General features: G+C 38.1%; 1 pseudogene; it reads right to left on the bottom strand.

Annotated features, from left to right (window-relative positions):
* Positions 1-7861: 7861 nt before the first annotated feature.
* LOC111908113 (5S ribosomal RNA) lies at positions 7862-7980 on the bottom strand (annotated as a pseudogene).
* Positions 7981-8530: the final 550 nt, after the last annotated feature.

Below are 8530 nucleotides of genomic sequence, written 5' to 3'. Positions count from 1 at the left end.
GTAACTCGTCGGGTCAAGGAGGATACTCGACGAGTAGAAGGGGAATATTAGAGAATTGGAGGACGTCTAGACTCGCCGAGTCGCCATGGCACTCGCCGAGTCCGGTCAAGTTGACTGTTGACCGTTGGCCGTTGACCAGAGTTGACCTATGTGTGACTACTTAGGGGCAGTTAAACTTAGAAGATAAAAGTGTTAATAAGAGATATATGATGTTATAGGGAGGTTGTAGCTCGGCGGATCGAGTACGAGTGACTTCGGGATTTGTTAGCTTTCGACATTTGCGAGGTGAGTCTTCTCACTATACTGTACCCGGAAGGGTTGACTGTGTGACCGGAAGGTTAGATATGATATGTGATATGTATGCTATATCTGGTAAGTTATTTGTTATATGTGCTATGTATGCCATGGGCCGGAAGGCAATATGTTATGGGCCGGAAGGCAATATGTTGTGTGATGGACCGGAAGGTCGGTGTGGGTAGGGCCGGAAGGTTTACCCAGCAGGGACGGAAGTCCCCTGAGACACATGGACCGGAAGGTCAGGGCCTGGAAAGGCGTATGTGCGTAAGTTGTATATTGGGGAACTCACTAAGAATTTATGCTTACAGTTGTTATGTATGTGTTTCAGGTGCTAGCGAGGACCGTGGGAAGGCGCCGGCGTGATCTGTACACACTGAAGGATGCTTTTATGATCTTGGGATTTAGACAATTTGTATTTGACATGACACTTAAATTATTTACGCCTTGTTTTGAATGAAAGTACTTTATTTTTAAAATGAAAAATTTGTTTGAAAATTTGCGTTGTTACATAACCCCTAAAATGGCAACCTAGGGCCATATCTCTAATGGAGTAGCAAAAAGCAATGTGAATGGGACTCTCTGGACCTCTTAAGGTCCAGATCTAAGAAGAACTCCACCTTGGGACCTCACATACTCCGAATCCAACCCAAAGAATGCACAAGAAAACCCTAGATTCAACTAGAACACCAAATACACGAGTTGGAGCACATATTAGTACCTCTAGTAGCCTCCTCTGATGAAGGGATGATAGATCTGAGCTCCTCAACCTTCCTTGTTTGACCTCCTTCCTTCTTTCTTGCAAAAACACACTTAGAATGATGAAATAGCCCTCCTCTTGCACTACAAGCCTTCTCTCTGCTCTCTAGGGTTTCTCAGGGGTCTGATAGCCGCAAATGGTGGCTAAAAGATCCTTAAATAGGGCTCAGGCCCCGGAGAATTAGTGTTTCATTAAACAACGTGGACTCGCCGAGTCCTCCATTAAATCAGTCCGACCATACGCGATCCTACTCCGCGAGTCTGAGCGCTTACTTGCCGAGTCCCTCTCCAAAACTCAATATAAATGCATAAAACAAGATACCTGAGAATCTGGATGTTACAAGGGACCTCCGGGTTTCGTCGAAATACCCTAACTATTAAGAATTTTCGAGATCATAACTCAGAAAATCAAAGGGAGGGTTTGGAAATGAATAAGGAACAAATGGGGGATTAGAAAAGTATTTATAGCCATTTTTTAGGGAAGGGCACCACACACTTGGGTGGTGACTGGGGTGCCATGTGTCACTTTCTTGGTGGCCCACGTGTCGCTTTCTAGAAGGTTGTGCGCCGTGCAGTGCGTATGTACGCGTACGATTTTTTGATTTATGTAAATTATGTAACCTCTTCATACGGGCTCCGTTTTCGATGTTCTTTATATCCACACGTATATATCAACGAGTTTTACAACTTTCATTAGACTCCGTCGGCTAATCCTTAATTTATTTTTAATTTATTATTTTAGAAGACTTAGACTTCTAAACTCTGTTTAAAATTCATCTCTTTTATACGACATTTGTTCTCGACTGTCTTTATCTTGATGTAATTGTATCTACGAGATCTTCAACTCTTGTTTATATTATTTTTCCTAACAATCAACCGGTCTTAATTTCAGTTTCTGTGTCGCCACTGTTAAGCTGAAACTTCGAAAAATTATAACTTCATCATATGAAGTCAGATTTGGACGTTCTCTACATGCATGCTCTCGGTTTTACGACTACTATGACTTTTGTTTAGATCGCTAAGGTAATAAGTAATTTATCTCTAATTCGTATTTTACGACACGCATAGTCATGTCGGGTTAATCACGAAACTTCGAAAAAGCATAACTTCTTCATACGAAGTTGGATTCAGGCGTTCTATATATTTTTAGAAATCATATTGACGTTTCATGCGTGTTTATGGCGATTAATATGGCTAAAAAGTAATATATCTCTACTTCGAATTTTATAAATGACGGTTTATATTGAATTCTATTGGAATACGAAAATGGGGTGTTACGTTAACCGGTTAATATGCTTCCCACACAAGCCATTGTTTCCAAGAAAACTACAAATAAGCGACCAACAATTACAATTTTCTCCTATAATTTTTATATAAAGTTGCATTATATTATTGATCTAATATATATATATATATATATATATATATATATACACACACACACACACACACACAGTTATATAAGCAAGAAATGAGAGTCAAAACTTACGAGACTTATCCAAATTGGTCAAGAACACTATCAGATGGGATTTGCTCTGCTATACAAATTATTGGAGATGTCGTTTCATGATATAACGGAGGACAGAAGTCTACACCAACGTCAACATACAAATAAATTCTAGAAAAAAAAATCAAAGGGTACTGAAGAATGAAGATAAGCATATACTTGTAAATTCGAAAGGCTCCTCGAATTCCTAAGTGATATGGGAATACTTCCACTCAAAGAGTTGCTAGAAACATCCCTACAACACACATAAACAAAAACTAGATTAATTCTAGTTTTAAGAAGAAAAAAATTATTTATTGCGGACAACATTTAAGTAACTTACAATGCTTGATGATTTGAAAGATTTCCTATTTCAGTAGGAATAAACCCAAAGGAATTATTCTGCAAAAATCTGTCAAAAAAGAACATTACTTTTACAAATACAAAATTAAAAGATATCATTAATTTCTCAAAAACTAAATTGCCATATCATGATTCATGATAATAAAGTATTGTACTTATAAGCTTTGGAGCTGTGTACAATTTCCCAACTCTATAGGAGTTGCCCCATAAAAGTTGTTGTGATGAAGATCTCTACATTATATGATATATTATATATAGCATCAGTAGTTAATTGCATGTCATATATATAAAGTACATTAGGCCATAGTAGTGCATGTGGTATAAGTCAAAACATGCCAAGTAAGGCTGGGAAGAAGGGCATGAAAACTGTTTGAAAAGCATCCTCTTATCTTTTTTTGTAGCCTAATGTAATGGCTTTTTAAACATTTTTGTGTTGATGTTTTTGTTAACATTGTGATGATCTTCTGTTAACAATTGGATGTTTTAAACTATGTTAATCTAGTGACTTTTGCATTCCATTCCAATTACATTATGAATCTTGTGTTGGTCTTTTGCATTCCATTCCAAATACAATTGCACTAGACAAGTATAATCTAACCAATTGACATTCCAATTGCATCACACAATTCCATTCCATTACAACTACATACCAAGTCAATTACAATCCATTTCATTACAAAGACAATAAGCAATATATATATATATATATATATATATATATATATATATATATATATATATATATATATATATAAAATTAAAAAAACCCATTACATAACAACCTACAAGTCAATTACAATCAATTCCATTACAATTTGTAAATTAGAGTTGCCATAACGAAAACCCAATTGCATAGTAGCAATAGCCTCAATTTCTTAATTCATTTCTGTCACACCCCAAAACCGAGAACGGCGGAAATGTTCTGGGGCGGAGGACGGCATGTAGTGTATCACAACAATGTAAAGTATTAAACAAGAAACAACATCATCCATTGTATTACTAGTATAATTTTAATTACAAGTGTGTTCTTTTATATCATAAACAACATAATGAATAATCAAAATAAAAGACGAGTCTTGACCGCTCCGTCTTCACAAAACCTGGTCGTCGTACTTGTCTATTTGTGACCTGAGAATACAAGTTATTTTGAAAGCGAGTATCAGCAATAAAGCTGGTGAATTCATAAGTATTAATGTGTCTTTGATTTGTAGAACTGTAAAATACACACTTGTAAACATTTGGAGAAAAGTTTGTGTAAGTATGAAAATGTTTGTAAGTAATTGTAAACGTTTGAAAACTCTAGAAAATCCCTATGATTCCTACTAGTATAAAAAGTAGTCTTCTACCAAGACCTAACTGTTTTGAAAGTAGCCTTCTACCAAGACCCGGCTGTACGACTATTGTTATCATTATCTAATCTACCTCATCGATTATGTGAATATGACACATGGTAAAGGTATTAATAATATATTAACTGGAGTTTTATCCTTTTGTAATTGTCGTATATACAGTCTAAGTACTGTAGTATTTGTAATAAGTGACTACTTTTGTACTAATTTGCCTTAATTGAGGGTTAAGACATAATGTGATGGCTAGATCCCATACTAAACGCTCCCTGTCAAGAGATTTTGGGAACCAAACGCGACCCCTGCATGATTGCAAGCCGTGAACATCCACATTACTATGATCATGTATACCCAATATAACTATCACAATGCATTAGTGATTCATTGGTATAGTTAGATCCTGAACTTGTTCCATGCTATAGCAACTTGTTATGTCTGTTCTGTTATCGTGTATTTTAAGCGTATTTATGTAAGCGTATCTATGCAAACGTATTCATGTAAGCGTATCTATGTAAACGTATTCATGTAAGCGTATCTATGTAAACGTATTCATGTAACATGTAATGTATTAGTATAGACTCATGAATGAACTGACTCTTGTGTGATTTCTTGTACTTGGAATGGTAAGTAGTATCTCCTAACTACACCTATTATGTTACTAGTAATGTACGTGTATCACCGAAAGTATACCTTTGCTACCCAAAGGTACTGAACTGACTACTGGAACTTTTATGTCTATATATGTATACATGATATATAACTAATATTTAGACAACATTTGGACGATCAACCGATGCCCTAAGGCCAGATCCCAATGAGGAAAAGGAAATAAAGTGAGCTAACCGTCCTAAGTCCTTTAAAAATTATTTATATAACTATACATATCTAGGCATGCATTTGACAATATAAAAGCGTAACAGGAGTTTTGTAAAACCTTTGAAAAGTTTAATACTAAGAAACAATGATTTGATGTTAGTTTATAAAACGATTTGAAAGTATTTTGTTTGATAAGACAGTTTAAGTATAAGGAAAACCTTTGTTTGAAACGCATTTGTAACAGAGTCTGACAGGAAACATACAGTATGTAAGACAGTTTGATAAAGAGTTTTAAACACGTAAAAACGTTTAAGAAAGTCATTTGAAGAAATCTGTTTGGTAAAACAGTGAACGTATCGTAAATCCATTCGCATTCTAGTTATTAATCACATGTGATTGATATAACAACTAGCATGATTCAACTTGTATTCCCTCCCATAAAGCATTTATAAATATTTAGAAACATTTAAAAGGTTAATTAAGGGGTATGAACTCACCAGCAGTGAGTGGTCGGACAAGTGTTCGGTGTCAAGTGAAGACTTAAACACACACAATGATCCTAATAACATATGAAGACATATGTATATATATAATTAGTGATTATAACACTAATTAGACATGTATAAACATCCTAATGTGAGGAAAACACTTTGGTCAAAGTGTTAGGAGGCCATTGGGTTGCAACAAAGGAGTACAAGGCCTTATAAGGGAGTTTATGGTCAATGGACTATACCTTAAGGAGTTTATGGCCCAAGGGAGTTTACTCCTAGCCGTAAAATCTCTATTGGGTCACCAAATGAGGCTTAAAACTATTATGACTTAAGTGGTTAAATGTTCAAAGGCTTAAACAAGAGGTTGGGTGGGTTTAAGGTCCAAGAATGGCCTTGTACGGTGTTTACGGCCTGGGGACCACTTCCCCACGAGTGTACGGCCATAAAATCATGGTATGAAGTACCATTTCGTGTATTAGAGTCCTTAGTTCAACGGTGTAAGGTTCTATGCTAATATCCAAGGCTTACTGGGGTTTTAGGGTGTCATTTGCACCCTTAAAAAGGGTTTATGGCCCAAGAACATGTCTTGGCCATAAACTCCTTGAATCCTGTGATTCCTTATGTTTTCTAAGCCCTAAACATGATAAACCTAGTGTATAATGAGTTAGAACAAGTGCACTTACGATCTGGGAGCTTGAATGGTCGATTTTGGTCAAGAACACTAGTGTGTGTTCTTGGTGAAACTTGAAAATCTACAAAATGGAATGATTTCACGGATGAAATCATGTAGGATTACTGGTTCATGCAAGATATAAACTAGTTAGGACATTAAACTTACGATATTTGAAGATCGGGGACGAAGATCGGGATGATACTTGAGAGGATTTGGGCCATGAGGAGGAAAGGAATGAAACAAATGGCCAGAACTTGACCTTATAGGAGGAGTTTACTGCCCACATGGAGTTTACGGCCGTAAACTCCCATGTGGTGGCCATGAACTCCTGGTCAAGGTGTTCCAGACTTGTTCTTTGAGCTATAGATTTAGCAGATAAACCCCGAAACTTATTCCTTAAGTGTACAAGGCTCAGAACGCTCAGATAAACTCCTAATTGTGCTAAAAGATAACAACAATGAGTTTGACTTTTAATGAAGTGTTTGACTGAACTGAATGGATAATTTCAGGTTGTCACATCATCCCCCCGTTAGAGGGAATTTTGTCCCGAAATTAGAATTTAGGTAAGGAGTAGGCATGAATAATCGAGCAAGGAGGTGGGGATACTTCCTAATCGATTGGTTCTCGCACTCACAAGTGAATTTGGGTCCTCGGTTGGTATCCCAGCGAACCTTCACTAATGATATGCGGCGTTGCTTCGTCCGCTTGACCTCTCGGTCGATGGTCACTACGGTTCTTCCACGAAGGCGAGGCTCTCGTTGATCTCGATCTCGTCGAGTGGGATTATGATAATCCTGACGGAAAGGTACGTTTTCAAGTTTGAGATGTGAAAGGTAAAATATACGTTACAGGGCCGATTCGGGCAACAATCCCGGAGGTCCTAACTATCTTGGATTTAGCTTACTATGCTTTCCGAAGCGTATCAAGCCTTTCCAGTGTGAGATTTCCAAAAGGTTTTGGTCTCTCACTTGGAATTCCAAAGGTTTATTTTTCTTACTTCTCTTCCCAGTCAAGGGCCACTCCCTTCTGGGTCAAAGTCGTAAGAGGTTTCGTAATTCGTGAGGAGTTCTAAATGAACTACGACAGTAGGTCAGCAAGACCTAGAATTTGGTGAATTCTCATTGGCGTCTTCGGTGCTGACAAATTCTCAACGATTTTGATTTTTGGAAGGGTCCTCAAGAATTCCCACATCGCTAATAGTGTGTCTTAGGAATTCGACTCTTCAATTCCAAAACTCGTACTTTGAGAACTTCGCGTAAAGCTTCCCTGATTGTAATGTTTCCATGGTTTGTTGTAGATGCTCTTTATGATTTCCTTCTTACTACGAGAGTAGATACGTAAGTCATTTACAAGGACAATGACGAACTGATCCAAGTAAGAATGGCGTACCCTATTCATTAAGTTCATGAATACTACGGGCGTATTGGTCCCATCCGAGGGGTATCACTACGGACTCGTAGCGTCCGTATCGAGTTTGGAAGATTGTCCTCGGGACATCCTTCACTAACATTCGTAATTGGTGATATTCGGATCTTAGGTCCATTTCTGAAAGGTACATCGTTCCTTGCGGTTGGTCAACCAATTCATCTATGCGACACAGAAGGTAATGATTTTCTAACGGGAGTCCTGTCGAGGTCTGCACCACGAGGGCTTCCCAAGGTGTTACCCATCTTAGTACTTCTCTCGCCCAAGCACGCTTAACTGTGGAGTTCTGATGGGATCCGGTGCATTAGTGTTGGTATGATCGCACCCGCTGAAGCCTGTCTTCTTGAAGAATAAGACCGGAGCTCTCAAAGGTGAGGAGCTTGGTCTTGTCATTGTATTGCTGAGTAGTCATTAAGCTGTCCGAACGGTTCTTGTATCTCCATGGGCGTTAGAACGTAGGGCGATCTGGTTATAAGAGTCGTTGTAACAACAGAAATTTTCAAACAAATTTTTCATTTTTAAATAAAGTGTTTTCATCCAAAACAAGGCATAAACATTCCAAGTGTCATGTCATAGTACAAATCATATGAATCCCAAGATCATAAATCATCCATCAGTGTGTACAGATCACGCCGGCGCCTTCCCACGGTCCTCGCTAGTACCTGAAACACATACACAACAACTGTAAGCATAATTGCTTAGTGAGTTCCCCAAAATACAACTTACGCACATACGCCTTTCCAGGCCCTGACCTTCCGGTCCATGTGTCTCAGGGGACTTCCGTCCCTGCTGGGTAAACCTTCCGGTCCTACCCACGCCAACCTTACGGTCCACATTACAACGCCTTGCGGCCCATAACATATTCGCCTTCCGACCC

The sequence above is a fragment of the Lactuca sativa genome, chromosome 5 (assembly GCF_002870075.4).
Source record: "Lactuca sativa cultivar Salinas chromosome 5, Lsat_Salinas_v11, whole genome shotgun sequence".
Taxonomy (NCBI): Eukaryota; Viridiplantae; Streptophyta; class Magnoliopsida; order Asterales; family Asteraceae; genus Lactuca; species Lactuca sativa.
The sequence above is the reverse complement of the archived record's forward strand: the minus strand, read 5'-3'. Positions and strand labels throughout refer to the sequence as shown.